We start from the raw sequence: 21,063 nt of genomic DNA, 5'->3' as shown, positions 1-21,063 counted from the left end.
CTTTTGACAGTAATAGAGGCCCAGGAAGATAGGCAGCATTGATTTGAGTCCAGGCCGACTGACCCAATGCCCATGCTCTTCACCCCTGTGCCATGTTACTTCCACCCATGACCTCAGTAATAAAATGTTTTCATCATCTTCCCAACTGGTTTTCCACAGCTATGTGATGATTATCAGGAAAGTTGGAATCAAAACTTTGTTGTTCTTCACTAAAAGCTCATCATCTCTTCACTTTCTCTAGAGCAGGTTCCAATTTTTGCTTTTTTCAGCCTCAGTCATTTTTAATTATACCTCCCCTTATTGTATTGAAAGCAAACTGTGAGAAAATGACAAAAATTCAGGCTCATAGTTGTCAGGATTCCTTCCTGTCATTCAGCTGTGCACGTGCCCCATTCTCATGGTTCCTTCTGTCACCACAGCCCCCTCCTAATGAACAGGCAGCTGAACTCCCCATTTCAGGATGACTCTGGGGGAGGGCTTGCCACACACACTGGCTTGGATGGTTTCTGGGGCTGTGGTTTCCCCACTCACCCTCATTCTAACTTGCCCACATGTCTCATGGTCCAGGCCTGGAACTGCTGCCTGTCCTGCCTCACTGAAGGTTCCCCAGCTCAGGCAGGGACAGAGGAGGTAGCACAGATTGTCTGATGTTCCCCAAAATACCCCCAGCCTTCCCACTGGGTATCAAATAGCCTCCATGTACTCGGGAAGCAGAGTCTGAGCAGGGGTTCCCTCTCAACAAAGGGGTCACTGTGTGGATGGTGTCCCTCATGGATACCACAGTTTCAGGGAAAGCAGACCCCACTTCCATCTCATTGAAAGTAGATCGTGTCACCTGCTATAGTTCTCTCCCCACCCCACAAACCTGGCACCGTGTGTACAATCAGCATGTTTCCCCACTGTAGGTAGCTTGGTGCTTTGCCAATGGGACATCAGAGAAGCACGACTTGAAGCACAACCTTAGTCCCAGACACTTGGGCCAATGGTGATGAAGGATCTGCTACAGGACAAAGAGGATCCTGACAGGACCAGTCATCTCTGTGTCTGCACCAGGAATCAATCACTGGGATGAAAACTCTAACCCAACCTATAGGTCACTGCTAACCTGGTAACTGTCTTCAGTTTTCCCATTCTCAGCAAACTGAGGGTCACATACCCACTCCTAACTTTCCTGTATTGTGGTCAGAATGAAATTTAGGGTGACATTGGAAATGGAGAAGAAAGCATCTGGAGAGAGAGAGAGAGGCTTTTCATTTCTTAGAAGGAATACAGACAGCCATGACTTTGGTGGCCAGGACCTTGTAGGACTTACTGTATTTGTGCAGTTGGTTGACCAGGGAGTAGGCAATAGTTTCTGATATAAAGAGTTTCTCCTTGAAGTCTCGGAAGTCCTGCTTGATTTTCTACAGCTGCGATTGAAGCTCCAGTTTGATTTCCCAGAGGCTGATTTCTGCCCCTGCCTGGGACAGAATGGCCCTCTGGCCAAGAGGTGCTGCCACGGTGATGTGTGGCAGAAAAGGTAGAGCTGGGGTCTGAGGAGAAGAAACCCAAACACACAATGGGTTAAATTCCAGTGACATTAAGTTGGTTTAATCAGGACTGAGAGGTAAAGATACAGAAATTCTTTACTTACTGTCAGGAACAGTTCAAAAAACACCCCACAGCACTTGAGAGTCAGTAACCACAAAAACAAAGTTCAAGATGGCAGAGGTGTGAGCTGGAGGCACTGCTCGCATAGCTCAGACTCCAACCGGAATGACCAAGGGAGCACCCAGAATGCCAGCTAATGGTCTGCACTTGCACTAACAGAATGGAATGTCCAGGGTGTCAGTGGAACCTGGGGAGACCCTACCTTCTGGTTGCTGATGCCATGCTGATACACAAGACTGCCTGGTCTCCCCTGAAGGTCACTACTAATGGGGCCCACCCCTCAGTGGCCACTCTCAGTGGTTGTCTACCCTTGTGCTGATAGCACAGTTCCCATCTCTTTCTAAAACATTATCTCAGCTTAGTTCTCATTGTTCAATATTATGTGTGTATAAAGTCATCAAGGCAGAAATAACTTCCCAAGATGTTTTCTTTCTTTTATTTTTTCTTTCACTTTTTTTATTGATTTCAGAAAGAGCGAATGGGGGATGGGTAGAAGGAGAGAGGGTGATAAGGGCCTCAATGTCACAACCCATTAGATCATGACCCTAGCCTAAACTCAAAGGTCAGATGCTCAACTAACTGAACAGTTCAGGCACTCCTCCCAACAGGTGTTCTTAAGGGCTCTCATAAACTCAGCCCACTTCTCTTTAAGGTAAAACAGATCTTAAGGCTTTTCCAATAAGGGAAATTTTCTAAAGTCATAGATTATCATGATGTTCTTCTCTAGGTCTTCTCTGGTTTTCTTCTCTATCCATTAGAAACACAAGAGAAACATGATAGCAGTTTAGTTATCTTTAGTTGCTTTGTACTTGAAAAGCTTTTCAATTTATTTATATCTTCCTCCATTTCAATACTTTCTTAGGATGTATGTAGTAAATCTTTAAAGCAAAAACAAAGCAAAACCCCCCAAAAATCTAAAACAAAAACATGAGAAAAACCAGAGTTAGTTTATGCAATTAATTTTGGAAAACTGTTTTCTGTCCCAACTCTCTCAAAATTCTTCTTCCTGCATCTGTGTTAGGTGGGCTTCTTTTTGCCTTACGTGAATGTATAATTTCAATTTTCTTAGCTATTTTCCTAGGAGTGGAATTTCTGTGACCTACATAACCCTGTGTTTAACTTTTTGAGGAACTGCCAAACTATTTTCCAAAGCAAAGCAAGGACACCATTTTACATTCCCACCAGGAACATGTAAAAATTCCATTTCTTTCAAGCTTCCCGACATGTGTATTGTCTCCTTGTTTGAAGTCATACTAGTGAGGTGAAGTGGGATCTCACTATGCTTTAGATTTGTATTTTCCTAATGACCCATGATATTGAGCCTCTTTTCATGTATTCACTGTTGCATTGGTATTATCCTTTAGAGAAATTCTACTCAAACTCTTTTCCCCATTCTTATATTGACTGTCTTATTACTACTTAGTTGTAAGAGGGTTCTTTCAATGTATTCTAGATAGCAGACCTCCATCAGATATACAATTTGCAACTATTTCTCCCGCTCTGTGGGTTGCCTTTTAACTTCCTTCATAGGAAGTTCCTTTGAAACAAAAAAAAACTTTTAACTTTAATGAAATCCAGTTTATCTATTTGTTGTTGGGTTAGTTGTGCATTTAAGAAGCGAGGTTCTAACCCCAAATCATGAAGATGCATAAGTGTATGTTCCTCAAAACATTGCTCTTGAATGAGAACTCTCCTGGGTCTTAGTGGATGGTGGTGATTACTTAATAATGTCTCTTGTCTGTTGATTGATATTTCTCTCAATTCATATTCCTGTGCCTGTTTTCCCTCCTGTGGAACATGCCATGGCCTGTAACAGAGATTTTGGAAATGGTATCTATCAATATCCTGGCTTAGATTCAGGGGCGAGTCCTGACCTGGTCTTACCTCACTCACAGTTTCACAAATTGCTCAGGGCCTTTAGAGGTAAGTAGTTGATGATCTTTCTGAGGTACACTTAATTGTCCAGTAATCCAGATCATTCTAAGGCTAGAGTGGACTTCCTCAGTCCCCTCCAGGCCAAGAAGACTGCCAGGGTTGGAACTAGTCAAAACTTTCATCTCTGGTCTAAATGGAAAGTAGACATGCTTCAGGGTTTTGGGAAAGTTGTTCCTTACAAATTGGTTCCTCTCCAATCTTTTTATTATATACATGATTTCTTCCAACTTGTCTGTTCTTTGCCAATTGTCTGTCTGTGCTTTTAAAAATGTGTAAAGAAGAATCCAAGGTCAAATATATCCTTAGCAAAAAGCATAGTTCCTGTACACTATCAGGTGATCATACTTAATACTAGGAACTATTTTATTACCCAGATGTTATCATTTTCCTGATGAGGGAAAAAAAGACTCAGAAAGATGACAAAGCTTCACAAGGTCACAGATCTAGTGAAGAGAGGAGGGAGCATTAGAAATCATTTCTGGAGGCACCTGGTGACTCAGACAGTTAAACATCCAACTCTTTTTTTTTTTCTTTATCCATTTGTCTATTTTTTAAATTATTTTTATTATTTTTTTAAATTTTTTATTTCTTTTCAGCGTAACAGTGTTCATTTTTTTGCACCACACCCAGTGCTCCATGCAATCCGTGCCCTCTCTAATACCCACCACCTGGTTCCCCCAACCTCCCACCCCCTGCCCCTTCAAAACCCTCAGATTGTTTTTCAGAGTCCATAGTCTCTCATGGTTCACCTCCCCTTCCAATTTCCCTCAACTCCCTTCTCCTCTCTAACTCCCCTTGTCCTCCATGCTATTTGTTATGCTCCACAAATAAGTGAAACCATATGATAATTGACTCTCTCTGCTTGACTTATTTCACTCAGCATCATCTCTTCCAGTCCCGTCCATGTTGATACAAAAGTTGGGCATTCATCCTTTCTGATGGAGGCATAATACTCCATAGTGTATATAGACCACATCTTCCTTATCCATTCGTCCATTGAAGGGCATCTTGGTTCTTTCCACAGTTTGGCGATCGTGGCCATTGCTGCTATAAACATTGGGGTACAGATGGCCCTTCTTTTCACTACATCTGTATCTTTGGGGTAAATGCCCAGTAGTGCAATTGCAGGGTCATAGGGAAGCTCTATTTTTAATTTCTTGAGGAATCTCCACACTGTTCTCCAAAGAGGCTGCACCAACTTGCATTCCCACCAACAGTGTAAGAGGGTTCCCCTTTCTCCACATCCCCTCCAACACGTGTTGTTTACTGTCTTGCTAATTTTGGCCATTCTAACTGGTGTAAGGTGGTATCTCAATGTGGTTTTAATTTGAATCTCCCTGATGGCTAGTGATGATGAACATTTTTTCATGTGTCTGATAGCCATTTGTATGTCTTCATTGGAGAAGTGTCTGTTCATATTTTCTGCCCATTTTTTTATATGATTGTCTGTTTTGTGTGTGTTGAGATCAGGAACATGACAAGGATGTCCACTCTCACCACTCTTGTTCAACATAGTATTAGAAGTCCTAGCAACAGCAATCAGAAAACAAAGAGAAATAAAAGGTATCTAAATTGGCAATGAAGAAGTCAAACTCTTTCTCTTCACAGATGACATGATTCTTTCTATGGAAAACCCAAAAGATTCCACCCCCAAACTACTAGAACTCATACAACAATTCAGCAACATGGCAGGATACAAAGTCAATATACGGAAATCAGTGGCTTTCTTATACACTAACAATGAAAATACAGAAAAGGAAATTAGAGAATCGATTCCATTTACTATAGCACCAAGAACCATAAGATACCTGGGAATAAACCAAAGAGGTAAAGGAACTGTACTCGAGGAACTACAGAACACTCATGAAAGAAATTGAAAAAGACACAAAAAGATGGAAGACCATTCCATGCTCTTGGATCGGAAGAATAAACATTGTTAAAATGTCTATACTGCCTAGAGCAATCTATACTTTTAATGCCATTCCGATCAAAATTCCACTGGTATTTTTCAAAGAGCTGTAGCAAATAATCCTAAAATTTGTATGGAATCAGAAGAGACCCTGAATCACTAAGGAAATGTTGAAAAACAAAAATAAAACTGGGGGCATCACGTTACCTGATTTCAAGCTTTACTATAAAGCTGTGATCACCAAGACAGCATGGTACTGGCATAAAAACATCCAACTCTTGATCACAGTTCAGGTCTTAATCTCACTGTTGTGAACTGGAGACCCGTGTTGGGGCCCACTTGAAAAGAAAGAGAGAGAGAGAGAGAGAGAAACCATAGGCTTATGAATCATTTGGATATCTTCTTTTGGGATAAGCTTTTTTTTTTTAAGATTTTATTTATTTACTTATTTCTCAGAGAGAGAGAGAGAGAGAGAGAGAGAGAGAGAGAGCAAATGCAGGCAGAGGCAGAGAGAGAAGTGGACTCCCTGCTGAGCAAGGAGCCTGATGTGGGACTCCATCCCAGGACCCTGGTATCATGACCTGAGCTGAAGCGGTGGCTTAACTGACTGAGCCACCCAGGTGTCCCTTGGGATAGGCTTTTTAAAATATTTTTCTCATTAATATACAGGTTATTTCTCATTTTCTTTGTGATTTGTAAGAGTCTTTCATATATTTTAGATGGGTGTTTTGTCAGATATATGTTTTGAAAATCATCATTCCCGGCCTATTGATGGCCTTTTCATTTCTAAAGACTGTCTTATATGCACCCCAATATTCACAGCAGCAATGTCCACAGTCACCAAACTGTGGAAAAAGCCAAGATGCCCTTCAACAGATGAATGGATAAAGAAGATAATATCCATATATACAATGGAATATTATGCCCCCATCGGAAAGGATGAATACTCAACTTTTCTATCAACAGGTACAGGACTAGAGGAGGATATATTGAATGAAATAAGTTCAGCAGAGAGAGTCAATTATCATATAGTTTCACTTACTTGTGGAACATAAGGAATAACATGGAGGACATTAGGAGAAGGCAAGGAAAAGTGACTTGGGGGAAATTGGAGGGGGTATATAGCATGAGAGACTGAGGACTCTGAGAAACAAACTGAGGGTTTTGGAGGGGAAGGGAAGGGAGTGGACGGATGGGTGAGGCTGGTGGTAGGTATTAAAGGAGGGCATGTATTGAGTGGAGCACTGGTTGTGGTGCATAAACAATGAATCTTGAAACACTGAAAAAATAAAATTAAAAAAATAAAAACTGTCTTATTATGTAAACAGAAGAATTTGTTTCCTTTGAAGTACAATTTTTTTATTTTCTATGAAGTACAATTTAATTGATTTTTTTAAGGATTTTATTTATTTATTTATTTGACATACAGAGATCACAAGTAGGCAGAAAAGCAGGAGGGGTGGGGGTACAGAGGGGAGAAGGCTCCCTGTCAAGCAGAAAGCCTGATGCGGGGCTCAATCCCAGGACCCTGAGATCACGACCTGAGCCTAAGGCAGAGGCTTTAACCCACTGAGCCACCCAGGCGCCCCAATTTAATTGATTTTTTTATGGTGAGTGCTGTTGTGTCCTGTTTTAGAAATATTTTCCTATGCCAAGATTATGAATATTTCCTATTATTCTTTTATAAACTTTGTAAATTTTGCTTTATATCTCCAATTAATTTCAATATATGGTGGAACTGTTAATATTTACTTTTTAAAAAAATTTTTTTTGGCTCTAGTACAAGAATATGGATATATATATACACACATAAATAAAATCAAAGAACTGTACTTATTTTATGGATGTATGTTTAAATCTTTATTCTTTCACTTTGATATATTTATGTTTATTCCCACCATACTAGTTTTTTGTTGTTTTTTTTTTTTAATTACTGGAGCTATAGAGTGAGTTTTGAAATTACGTGGAGTCCGCCATGTGAGTGCTTTTTCAAGATTGTCTGTCTTATTTAGGTTCATTGATTTTCTTTTCTTTTTTTTTAAAGATTTTTATTTATTTATTTATCTGACAGAGATCACAAGTAGGCAGAGAGGCAGGCAGAGAGAGGTTCACTGATTTTCATATACATTTGTCAGAAAGAAAAAGCCAGCACAAGCAGGGGGAGCTGCAGGCAGAGGGAGAAGCAGGCTCCCCGCAGAGCAGGGAGCCCACTGCAGGATCCATCCTGGATCCCGGGATGCTAGGATCATGACCTAAGTTGAAATCAGATGCTTAACCCACTGAGCCACCCAGTTGTCCCTTCATATACATTTTAAAATTGGCTTGTCATTTTCTTCACAAATACCTACAGCAATATTGATCAGAGTAATGTTCATTTGTTATCCTAATAAATCAGTATTACAATCAATGTACATGCTACCTATTTTTCTGTTTACTAGTCTTCTTCAGTTTCAGCAGTAGATTTTAGGGGTCTTATGTCTGCTTCATTTTATATATTCTTAAGCATTTAATAACTTTGGATATTACTCTCTATTGGGCTTTACTGAATTTCATTTTCTCACTATTCATTGTCAGTGTGGAGAGACACAATAGACTTGTGAGATCAGCTTTATTTAGGTATAATTTAGATATAGTAGGCTACATGGCTTTAAATCATACAACTAAAATGCATTTTGGTAGAGGTACACACCGATGCAGGCTTCTGCTACAGTCATGATACAGGCATTTCCACTACATCACAACTTCCCTTGGGCCCCTTTGCTGTCCATCACTGCCTCCACCCTCAGACTCAGGGAACCATGGCTACTAGAGATCACTGCATTTTTAACAACTTCATATAATGGGAAACATACATATACTCTTTCATGTCTGCCTTCTTTCATACACTGCAGTGCACTGATTTTGAAATTCATCTATATTCCAGAACACCTGGGTGGCTCAGTTGGTTAAGCGTCTAACTTTGGCTCAGGTCATGATCTCAGGGTCTTGAGGGTCAAGGCCCATGTCCATTTCGCTGATCCACATGGAACCTGCTCTCCTGCTCCCTCTGCTGCTCCCCCTACTTGTGCTCTCTCACTCTATGAAATAAAATCTTTAAAAAAATAAATTCATCCATATTCCCACCTGCATCAATATTTCCTGACATTTTTATTGCTGGGTAGGATTTCAAGGGTTTTATGTTTGTTGATACATTCATCTGTTACTGGACTTTTGTGTTACTTCCGGTTTGAGACAGTTGTAATTCAGGCATAATAATAAAACTGTTATGAACATTCTCATGCTAATCATTCTGTAGACATATTGTGTAAATACCTAGAAATATAATGACTGTCCATAGGATTTGTGTTTGTTTAGTCTTATAAGTATCTCAAAGTCAGATTTTCTAAGTAGTACTATTTTTCATTCCCACAGCTACATGAGACTTCCAGGTGTTTTATGTGAGATTTCAGACTTTCTGACATTAGCCATTCCAGTAGATACACGATGGTATCTCTTTGTATACTGATTTCTTTTCCTCCTGACTAATGGGTTGTGTCTCTTTTCATGTGCTAATAAACCATTCATATATCTTGTTTTGTGAAGTTCTATTTAAGTCTTTTGACCATTTCTTTCATTGTGTTGATCCTCTTCTTAGACATGATACCTAATTCTAGAGAAAAGTCCTGTGTTGGGTATAAACATACTTCTATACAGTGACTTCCCTTTATGTTCTCTTAAGGTTTTCTTTTCTTTGACAGTTACATATAAAAAGATAAAGATACATAAATTCATTTTCATATCCAAAGGAATAATTCATTGCCTACTTTAAACTGGCTATGCTTGATTTTTTTTTTTTTTGAAACTGTAAAAAAACACTTACTGAATTTCAGGGTATGAAAGCTTTTTTGTATTTTAAACTGTTTCAACAGGTATATTAAGATATAATTTAGACAAAATAAAGTACATATAATTAAGTCTAATATTTAATAAGTTTGAATACATATATGCATCACCTAGATAGTGGACATATCTATCACTCCCAAAAGTTTCCTTATGCTTCTAGAAATTCCCACTTCACATTCCCATGTCAGGAAACCAGTGATTGGCTTTCTATTACAATAGAATTATTTGCAATTTCTAAGGTTTTATATTAATGAAATAATATGCCATGTACATTATTTTGATGGTCTTTTGCTCAGAATAATTATCTGGGGAAAAAAGGGTTTTTTACCCATTTTGTTATGCATGCGAAGAGATTACTCTGCAAAACTGAATAGTATTCCATGAGCTATATATGCCACAATTTGTTTTGGTCATTTCCCTGTGGATGGATTTGAATGACAATTAAAAATTGAGTTTCTATCAATATATTTTTGTGAATATATCCTTTTGTTTTTCTTAATTTGAGTGGAATGGTGATGTCCTATGGTAGGTATAGGTTTAACATTTTAAAGAATTCCCCAACTGTTGGGGTGCTTGGGTGACTGAGTCAGTTAAGCATCTGACATTAATTCTGGCTCAGGTCATGATCTCATTGGTGGTGAGACAGAGCCCCAAGTAGGGCTCAGTGCTCAGCAGGGAGTCTGCTTGAGATTCTGTCCTTTTCCCTCTCCCTCTGCCCCCCTCCACTCACTTACACTCCCTCTTTCTCAAATAAATCAATCTTAAAGACAAACAAAAATGGAATTTCCAAACTATTTTCTAGAGTAGTTGCAGAATTTCACATTCCCATAAGCAGTGTATGAGAAATTTAGCTCATCCTTGCCACTACTTGGAATAGAGATGCTTTTCATTTTTGCCATTTTCACTGGCAGAGAGTGGATTAAATTTTCATTTTCCTAATAACTAATGATGTAGATCTTGTAATGTTCCTACATGGCTTCCATATATATTCTTTTCTGATCTGTCTTTACAAATCTTTTACCCATTTTATTTTATTTTATTTTTATTTTATTTTTAAAAGGTTTTACTTATTTATTTGAAAGAGAGGGAGGAAGAGCAAGAGCGGGGCTGTGGGGTAGGGTGAAGAGGCCAGAGGAGAGAAGAAGCACATCCCCCATCAGTGAGGAGACTGACAGAGGGGCACCGGGGTTAGATCTCAGGACCCTGAGATCATGAACTGAGCCAAAGTCAGCTGCTTCAGCAACTAAGACACCCAGGCACTTTTCTTTACCCATTTTAAATTGGATTGTTTGTCTTCTTATTGACTTTTGAGAGTTCTTTCAATATTCTCTTAGACCTTCATCAGATATGTAATTTATAACTATTTTCTCCCTATGTGTGACTTGACTTTGCATTCTCTCACCTATGTCTTCTGAAGAACAAAAGTTTTGAATTTTGATGAAGTGCAATTTATCAATTTGTTCTTTCATTAATCACAATTTTAAAATCATATCTAAGAAATCAATGTCTGGGGCACCTGGGTGGCTCATGATCCCAGGGTCCCAAGGATCCAGTCCTGCATTAGGCTCTTTGCTCAGTAGGGAGCCTGCTTCTCCCTCTCCCTCTGCTGCTCCCCTACTTGTGTTCTTTGTCTGCCATATAAATTAATAAAATCTTTCTTAAAAAAAAAAGAAATCATTGTCCAACTTAAGGTTATAAAAGTTTTTCTTAGGAGCTATTTTTGGGGGGCATCTAGGAGGTTCAGTTCTTTACACATGTGCCTTTGACTGAGGTCATGATCTCAAGGTCTTGGTATTGAGAACCCCCTCCCCTGCCCTGCCCTTGTCAGGCTCCCTGCTCAGCAGAGTCTGCTTTTCCCTCTACTTCTGCCTGCTCCTCTGCTTGTGTTCTCCCTCTCTCTCAAATAAATAATTTAAATTTAGAGAGAGTGACAGAGAGAAAGCAAGTGGGAAGGAGAGAGAGAGAGAAATTGAAGCCGATTCCTCGCTAAGAGTACAGCCAACTCTGGGCTTGATCCCACAACCCATGAGATCATGACCTGAAACAACATCATGGGTCGCATAAGTCACCAACTGTATGACCCAGGTGCTCCTAAAGGTTTTTCTAATATGTTGTCTTCTACAAGTTTTCAAATATTAAGGTATATTTTTAGGCCCATACTCCATATTAGGCTAATTTCTGTATAATGTGAGTTATGAAACTAATTTTATGTATTTATTTATTTTCATATACATATACATGTGTCATATCCATATTCATGTGTTGAAAGATTACACTTTCCCACTTGTTGAAAGATTATGCTTTTTTAAAAGATTTATTTATTTATGTTGGGGGAGGGCAGAGGAAGAGAGAGAGAATCCCAAACAGATCCCCTGCTGAGCATGGAGCCTGACACAGGGCTAGATCCCAAGATCCTGAAATCATGACCTGAGCCAAAATCAAAGGTCAGATGCTTCACCAACTGAGTCAGGTGCTCCAAAAGATTTTACTTTTTACAATGCTTTGCTTCTCATATTTGTCAAAAATCTGTTCTCTATATAAGTATTAGTTTATTTTTGGATTCTGTAATCCATTTCATGGATCTAGTTATCTGTCATATGCCAGTACCAATCTGTTTTGATTCGTCTAACTTCAGAATGGTTCTTCAAATCAGGTACAGCTAACCCTAAAACTTGGTTCTTCGTTTCCCAAGTGTTTGGCCATACTAGGTCATTTATATCTTTATATTAAATTTAAAATCAACCTGTCACTTTCTACCAATGATACAGGCTGAGATTTTGAGAGAGATTGAATTGAATATATAGATCAAATGGGGAAAGTTGATGTTTGAACAGTATTGATTCTTGTCACCCCCAAATAAGGAAATTCTCTTCATTTGCTAAGGCTTCATTCACTTCTCTGTGAAATAGTCTGTGATTTCCAATCTGCTCTGTCCCTCAGTATTTCAAGCTTCACACTATTACAAATGATACTACTTTTCACATTTCAGTTAGGCATTGCAATCACATAAATCACACCTGAATTTTATATGTTGATGTTGGATCTTGATACAAAGAAACATATTTCAGATTCAAGCTGGATCTGGCAGTGACCATATCTTTGGAGATTTAGGTATTTGCCAGGTGAGAAGGATCTGATTCCATTCCCTTTCACTTTTCTCAGCAGCCCAAGGAAAAGGAATAATACAACCCACATGCAGTCCTGTGGCTGGGCAGATTGTACAGAGTCTTGTGGACCAATGCATGCGAAATGTTTTGTATGTCCATTAATACACTTTCCTTGAGCGTAAACCTTCAGTTGGCAAGGCTGCAAATTTATCTTGTGCTTAGCTCTAATACCACAGTTGCAAAATTTAGAGGCCAATGTTCTCTATTATTATTTAACTTAGTCTCCAATAATGTATTGCTGGCATTATGCACTGCCAGAAACTTTGGAACAGTATGCAATGATATATCCATCAAATGCCATGAGTTTGTACCCAAATCTGATTTCTCTCATTTCTGATGTGGTCTATTATAAAATGACACCAGCAACATGAAAATAAGTAATAGTGGCAGGCTGAGGGCTGGGTGTGACTGAATTATGTGACTGAGCTGTGTGACTCAGTTGCCTCAGGAAACAATGGCTCCTACTCCAAATCTGAAGTAGGTGTCCATTCCCATCTGCCCATAAGCACCGGGCCCTGATTCTGCAACAGAATCTGTAGTCCTTTTTGTCAGCTTCATTCCCTCAAGAAAGAGTGAAAGATCTTTGCTTTGAGTAATGATTGGTGTGTGTAGCATATTTCAGTGACCTCTTTAACCATTAAACTTAACATCCTATCAGGTAAAACTTGCTCACCTGTATAACTCACAAGGTCACATTCCTGTGGCTCAGGTGACATGTTTCAAAGAAATCAAAGTATCCATTCAGTGTTAGGTGTCTCTCCTAAAGTTTACCCCTGATGGACTAAAATGTGGCTCACAAACAGCTTTAAGTGTGTTTGATTTAGGTTTGTCTAATGGTTTTCTAAAGTCCAACTACACAAATGACTTTCAGGCCAATTTTTGTTTCCCAGTGCCCTGCCTATTTTGACAGGACCTACAGGTCAATATAAACATAGATTTATTCTAATTTGATTATAACCAACCAATCATTGTGTACATTATGTATAATTCCATACATTCCTTCTTTTACCTATTTACTTTTGATGTTGATATGATACGATGTTACTCACCTCTTCCACTGACATCCTGAATTTCAATTCTGCTCTCTGTTGAAAAACAAAACAAAACAAAAAGCTGCTCTACCTTGTTATTCATCAAAGTCATCATAGGATGTGTTTATATCTGCATATTTTTGAGCATCAGTATTTTTAAATGATTTTATTTATTGTAGGGAGAAAGAGTAGTGCTATCTGGGAGAACAGAGGGGGATGGAGAAGGAGACGGAAGCTAAAGTAGACTCCGTGCTGAGCATGGAGCCCAACTCGGGTGTTGATCCCACTACCACCTGATCCTGACTGAGCTGGAACCAAGAGTCAGACACTTCACTGACTGAGCCACCCAGGAACCCCTTGGTATTTCTAAGACTAGGAAATTCATTTTTAGTTGAAGCCAATAGTGGATAATCTGTAAAAGAATGACTGTAGATCATGGACTAAATATTTATAGTGTCCATAAATCCAAAATTGTGCTAGACATATTTTCCCAAGATTGTGTAATGTTACCATGAGCCTGCCCACCTGCAACTTCAAACCCCAAACCTTTCTTTTCCAAGACCTAGGGGAAATTGTCACAAACTCAATCCATCCCCTTCTTGGGCCACCAGCCTCGTGATCTGTTTTATTGCATGACCCTATAAACAGACACTTCCCAGTTATTATGTGCATTAAGGGCCCCCTGTTTCTGTCCAAACAATGGAAGTAAGAGGTTTGCTTTGTTATTTGGCATCTAGAGCCATGATTAGAGTCAGGTTTGTTTCCCCAGAAGTCATTAGGTGCTGTTAAATGCAGGAACTTTTCTCCCACTCTACAACACTTGACTCCACTCATGTATTCTATTCTGTAAAATTTCACTTTCTGATTAGATCCTTGACCCTTTTTATGCATGGACCATCAGGGAGCATTACTAAGAATATTATTAATATCATGTGGCTTCAGATGGAAGGGTTCCCTACCCTTGCCCTTCCTGACCTTAGGGTAGAACTCTCTGCAGTAAGAATAGACATCTCCAACCCTTATCCAAACATTACTGATTTCTCTAAGCCCACACTTACTTAGAAGACATCCACCATGAGGGCAGCTCCAAGGTTGAAGCCAGGGCTCTGGAGCAGAGCCTCATGTTCACATCCTCCTCCTCTTGGAACTGGTGTTTCCCAGAAGTACAATTTGACATACAGGGCACCTCGGCACATGTGCAGTTTCACAGTGGACTAACTTGTTCTCCTAGTCCTCACTGGTCAGCTCAGGCTGCTCCTTGCAGAGTTGGATGTTGCTATATGCATTCCTCAGTTTCCCCTGATTTTTCTGAACTTGACTTGTCCCTATTATTTCCTCTGTTGGCAACCACTTGCTCCACCATTGCCTTGTCCTTCTTTGGGTTATTCTTATCACCCAAAACTGCTGATTTTCTGTCTTCCATCTCTCCCTCCATTCTCTGTTTTCAGTCTGGGGTCAGCTCAGGCTCCTGCAGGGGACACACAGAGAAAGGCCCAAGTCAGGTCTCAGCTGCAGTCCCCAAAGCTACTTTACAGCCACCTGAGATCCTCACACACTCATAGAAACTGAGCAGGAAGGGAATTGGGAGAATGTGAATACCAATTTTAGCTTACACATGAGGAAACTGATGCCCAGAGAAATTAGGAGCCAGGGCAGGAAGTAGAATGTGGCCTCAGTGGGAACTCTGGCTGCTCCAGACTGAGTTCAAGTAACAGAATTGCCATGACTTTTCCCAGGCTCTTCAGTGTCTCCACTCTCATTCGGTCTGCATTCTCAGTTCATTGAGGAGGTACATTGGTGTTACAGCAGTGGCATTTAATGAGGACCTTGATCTTGTACAGAAACTCTTCATGGACAAGATTACAGAATACAGAATGAAGCTATGGGCATCTGGAGGACATGCCAATAGTGGCCCAGAGCCCCAGCAAGACCTAGAGAGGGAGCTTTAGAAACTTAAGCAAATGTATGGTCAAGCAGATATAAATATGTCCCATGCTTTAAGTGTGAAGATCCTAAATTTGGAGTAATCAAAAAGCCCCAGACCTGAAAAAAATAAGGTGAAATTTCTTTGGTAATTTGACCCAGATTAGTTCTACAACTGGTTCAGAATAAACACACATTTCTCAACTGTCAAATGTTCAATTCTGATTCCAAATAAATTATTTGGTGATGCTGATGTAAAAAACAAAAAATAAAAAACCACAGTAAAAATGTGTTCCTCAGCTTCAGGTGATGCTCCCTAGTCCTTGTAACATGAAGGACCCTGTGAAGGGCATTTCCCATCTATAACAGATTCTTTCGACACCCTGTTCCTGAGACCCTGGGGTGTGTGCATTCTGGCTGCAAGGAATAAAAACCTTAACTTGTTTCTAGTAGGTGTTCCTGGTGATTTGGCTTTTAGGGAATTACCATCAGCCTAAGGCTCTCCTAGGGCAGCAGGGAACCATTTTTCACATATGCATGGTTATGTGCATATTTCAAAAAAAAAAAAAACAAAACAATTTCAAGGTAAATTGCTCTCTGTACTTCCTCTTTTCTTACCCCTGCTGTTTTCCTAACTATGGGAAATTGTATAAAACAAGACAGTGAGTTAATGATAGACTTGGTTTGGGAATTAATAAGAGCTGTTGGGGTACCTGCATGGCTCAGTCAGTTAAGCCTCTGCCTTGAGCTTAGGTCATGATCCCAGGGTCCTGGGATTGAGCCTCACACTGGGATCTCTGCTAGGCAGAAGCCTGTTTCTTCCTCTCCCTCTGCTGCTTCCCCTGCTTGTTCTCTTTCTCTGTGAAATAAAAAAATAATAATAATGTCTTTTTTTAAAAAGTTAAAAAGATACATTCAGATCCTGCCCGCTGTCTTCATGTGTCCGGCAGCCCTCACTTCCTCCCCAAATCTCCAGCCACCTGGTTCCCTCCTGTCTTTGCCTGCTGCCCCCTTGTCTTGTGCCACATGGAGGTCTCCTCCCTTAAGTCGTCTGCCTCCTTGTGGAGTTCAGGGGAACTGCTGGGCCAGAGGCTGAAGGCACAGGCCCTGAATCCCTGAGTCCAGCTGTGAGGTCAGAAACCAGGTTCTAACTCACCACCTGCTGGGACTCCAAGATGCAGCACCTCACCAGGCAGTGTTAGCCTGGGGACCCCAGAACCCACTGATGTCGGACTGTTGCCTTCTTTTTTTGGTGAAATTTATATACAAGAATTTCACACAATGCAAAAGTATCCTACAATGACAGAGTTGTTCAGCTAGGACCCTAGTTTGTTTTAGAGGCTTCCTTCACCTCCCCACACCTCCTCCAGCCCCCTGCAGACAATAGATGCTCCCTTCTCAAGCCCCAAGCAACGCTGATCTGCTTTCTGTCTCTATACATGGCTCCTTACTGGATGTTGTATATGAATCAAATGAGACAGAATGTAGTTCTTGGTGACTGGCTTCCTTCACTTAGCATGTTTTTCAGGTTCCTCCACGCTGTGGCTTCAATCCGATTTCTCTCCCCTTGTTGCCAAATAGAATTCCATGGTACAGATGGGCCACCTTTCTTCATGCAGCTGTCGGTGGTCCTTTGTGTTGCTGTCAGGTTCTTCCTATAGTGACTAATGCTGACCTGGATGTTTCTGAACAAAGCTTGAATTGACAAATGTTTTTTTTATTTCTCTCAGATAGATTTCTCATTGTGGAAACACTGGGTCCTTGGAAGCTTGTGTTGAACTCTTAAGAACTCTCAATGTGGCTTCCAAAGTGGTTCTTTTATTTTTGTTCCCCCTAGCAATCTAGGAGGGTCCACTTTCTCCACGTTCTCAGCAACACTTGGTATTGTCTTTTGATCAGAATCACACTTGTTAGTGTAAAGTGGTCCCCAGTTTTACATGAATTGTCCTGTGGACTAGTAACATTGATGACCTTTTTATTTGCTTATGAATCATGCATGTGTCTTCTTCAGTAACGTGTATTTAAGTCTTATACTGTTTTTTTTTGTGAAAGGTGTGTTGCTTCTGCCCATTAAGTGAGTTCAGAGTACCCTTATGTCTTGTGGATGTGAGTCCTCATTGGGTATTTAATCTGCAAATATTGTCTCCTTATCAGTTGCTTCTCTGTTCCTTTTCTCAGTGGTAAAGTTGGATGCAAAAAAAGTTGTTCATCTTAAGTTTTTCTCTTACATATTGGGCTCTTGCTGTAGTGACAGAACTCTTCACTTAATGCAAAGTCCTGACCATTTTCTCTATTCTCCTTGAATGGTTGGTTGCTTTGGCTCTTCTACTTAGATCTGTGACCATTTTCAGTTCATGGCTGTGAAAGGGGTGGTTTTCAGTAACAACCATGGGAGAGCTTTGTCCTGACAGGGACAAGAGAACCTAGAGGTAACGTGTTTCTCAGTTAGTCTCCCCCAGGCCAGGAAAGGGGATTTCACCCTCCTGTACCTATTAATGAAGGGCTGAGTGCCTTTGGGGAGGGGAGTTCAATGGGGCTGGTGGTCATATATGGCACTTACTCCTCATTCTCTGGGACTGGGTACAAAGTAGCTCCAGGAGCCCAGGGCAGTCCTAGTCAGAGGTGTCTTTAGGAGCACAAACACACTGAGAGCAAGAGAGGATTTTACGGAAAGGATGAAAGAGATCCCAGGGGATCTGATACAGTTTCCTACAGGGTCTTCCATCAGTGGGTGGGAAACAGGGCTCCCACACAGCAGGAACTCAGGAAACATGCCTAGAGGGAGTGGAGCAGATTGAAGGCAAATCCCATAGTTTAAACTATTTTGGCCAACATGAAAATCAAGGTATGTGCCTGGACATCAAAGGTGTCTGGAGGGACATATGGCTGGCTCAGTCATTAGAGCGTGCCAACTCTTCTTCTCAGAGTTATGAGTTAGAGCCCATGTTGGTGTTGGAGACTAGCTAAAATTTAAAAATAAATAAAACATAAACAGGTGCATGCATCAGGAATCTGGAATTACTCCCCCTAAGGAAAGGATGGAGCAGCTCCCTTGGTCCTTCCTTTTGAGTCCTGGAGAATCCTAAATGTTGGAAATCCTACATTTCCCAAGATAAACCCAGAGACCCTACACTTTAATAGTTGTTGGCTTTCCCATGTGTGGTCAGAGGTCCACTGGCCGACTAAAGTTGGCACACTAAGAACAGAAGTAGACCAAGAAACAGAATATTCCCTGGATGCACCACATTACTCTCTGCACTCACTGCAGTCTCACTGGAAATGGGAATGGGCAATCAAAATCCCTGGTATTCAACACAGGTTAGGGGAAAAAAATGGAAAGTTTGGGTTAAGAGTTTAAATTACTGTGTCCTCAGATTAAGTTTGAAGACAAGAAGAGACTCTGTTGAACATTTTCTAGGTTCTGTGGTGGAAAGGAAGGCTAACAGACAAAACAATTCTACAACTCAGAGTTAGTGTTGCTGGGGGTCTCGGATGCTTTGCTGGTACCTCACAATTCTACCCTTGAAAATGTAAGTAAAACTTGATATTGAATACAATTTATGGTTTGGGGGTACTGATTTGGCAATACAATCTTTTATGTCATCCCCATATTTGTTGGCTGTGCTCTTATGCAAGTCTCTGATGTTTCTTGAAATAGTTGCCATTGGCCAAACTTAAAGCAGGATAATCTGTGTACAGAGTGACTGGTGGATCATTGGTTTCATGGCTGTGATGGCCAAATTTGTTGCTGAGCTATCTTCCAAAACCATGTATCATTCCCTTGCACGTGCCCATTTGCAACTCGAAAAGCCCAAAGGCATATTGCCCTGCTACTTCGTGGTCCTTGTCATCAATTCCCTGAAGTTCAGGATTATAACAGCTATCAATATTTTTTCTTAAGATTTTACTTATTTATTTATTTATTTGACAGAGACAGAAGGAGAGAGAACACAAGGAGGGGGAGCAGCAGAGGGAGAGGGAAAAGCATGCTCACCGCCAAGCAGGGAGCCCAAAGTGGGGCTGGATCCCAGGACCCTGGGATCATGACCTGAGCTGAGGGCAGAAGCTTAACCCACTGAGCCACACAGGCTCCCCAACAGCTTTTATTATCCCAAAACTCATCTATCATAACTCACTTTCTTATTTTATACAATTTCCCATGGTTAGGAAAACAGCAGGGATAAGAACAGAGGAAGTACAGTGAGCAATCTTACCTTGAAAAAGTACATTCATTTTTGGAAAACCTTCCACACCACGCACGTGTGAAAAATGGTTCTCTGCCGTCCTGGCAGAGCTTAGCTGGTGGCAATTCCCTTAAGCCAAGTCATCCAGAACACACGTCCCAGGAAACAAGTTAGGGTTTTTATTCCTTGTAGCCAGAAAGCACACACCCCATGGTCTCAGGAAGAGGGTGCTGGAAAGAACCTATTGTAGATGGAAATGCCCTTCAGAGTGTCCTTCATGTTACAAGGGCTAGGGAACATCACCAGAAGGGAAGGAAAAGAATTTTTCTGTGGGTTTTTTTTTTTTTTTTACATCAACATCACCAAATAATTTATTTGGAATCAGAATTAAAGAACATTTGGTAGTTGACAAATGTGTGTTTATTCTGATCCAGTTGTACAACTAATCTGGCTCAAATTACCAAAGAAATTTCACCTTATTCCTTCAGGATTTACCACCAGGACATACCACCAGGCAGTGATGTAATTAAGTGTGCTAAAAACCATGCGTTCATTAAGTAACTGCGAGGGCCAAAACACCAACAACTATAAGCATTGTCTTAAAAGAGAAAAACCTATGAGAACACAAAGAAAAGAGTATTCTATCTTTGAACAGTTACCATCTAAGGAGAGCGTGAATGCAGTTCCTTATTATCACAAATCAGGCAGTCAAGTTTCCCACATTTGGAATGGACAAGCCTCAACCTGGGAAAACCATCTACTTTGATACAGATATCTTCTCTGTGAGGTAATTATGAATGGTTCCGCCTCCGCTGGCCCCATACCAGCCTCACCCGCCATCCGCCCTGCACACACACTCACTCGCCAACCAACACCCCAAAACCCTCGGCACCCATTCCTGCCCCAAGCATCCTCACCCTCCACAGGAGTCTTCCTAATGCAATGGAAGCCACAGTACGGCTTCATCCTCTGCCCCAGGAATTGTCCCGCCCAGAACCGCCGCCTAACGGTAACTGATTTACATCAGACACGCCCTGTCCGTGAGGTCAGAAACACACGCACGCACGCACGCACACAGAGCACTCAGCGCAGGGAAGGCTGCCCCAGCCTGAGAGGAACATGAGGGAGGACTTTCCAGCAGAGAAGCACAGACCCATCTCTCTCTCTCTCTCTCTCTCCTGCTCCTTAGAACCTGCTTTGAGGAGACAGAGTGCGTTGGCTGCACTTGTGGGGCTCAGCCTCCTAGCCAGTCCTCCACACAACCCCCAGGTCTGGACACCCTGCGGGATGGGGCAGGGAACCAAAAGTCAGCAATCTCTGGGCTGGCCCTCTGGCTGACACCTGGCAGCAACGTCCCAGGCCCTGAGAACACCACCAGGGCT

General features: G+C 41.0%; 1 long non-coding RNA gene and 2 pseudogenes across 1 annotated transcript; 1 reads left to right on the top strand and 2 right to left on the bottom strand.

Annotated features, from left to right (window-relative positions):
* Window positions 1–2,364: 2,364 nt before the first annotated feature.
* Window positions 2,365–20,659, bottom strand: LOC116861523. Its single transcript, XR_004381505.1, has 3 exons — window positions 20,599–20,659; window positions 13,593–13,624; window positions 2,365–2,397 (listed from the first exon to the last, which is right to left on the bottom strand). It is a non-coding gene; the product is annotated as an uncharacterized LOC116861523 (long non-coding RNA).
* LOC116861522 lies at window positions 15,297–15,621 on the top strand (annotated as a pseudogene).
* On the bottom strand, window positions 20,344–20,476 carry LOC116861551 (annotated as a pseudogene).
* Window positions 20,660–21,063: the final 404 nt, after the last annotated feature.

The sequence above is a fragment of the Lontra canadensis genome, unplaced genomic scaffold (genome assembly GCF_010015895.1).
Source record: "Lontra canadensis isolate GAN:19392208 unplaced genomic scaffold, GSC_riverotter_1.0 scaffold200, whole genome shotgun sequence".
Classification (NCBI taxonomy): domain Eukaryota; kingdom Metazoa; phylum Chordata; class Mammalia; order Carnivora; family Mustelidae; genus Lontra; species Lontra canadensis.
The sequence above is the reverse complement of the archived record's forward strand: the minus strand, read 5'-3'. Positions and strand labels throughout refer to the sequence as shown.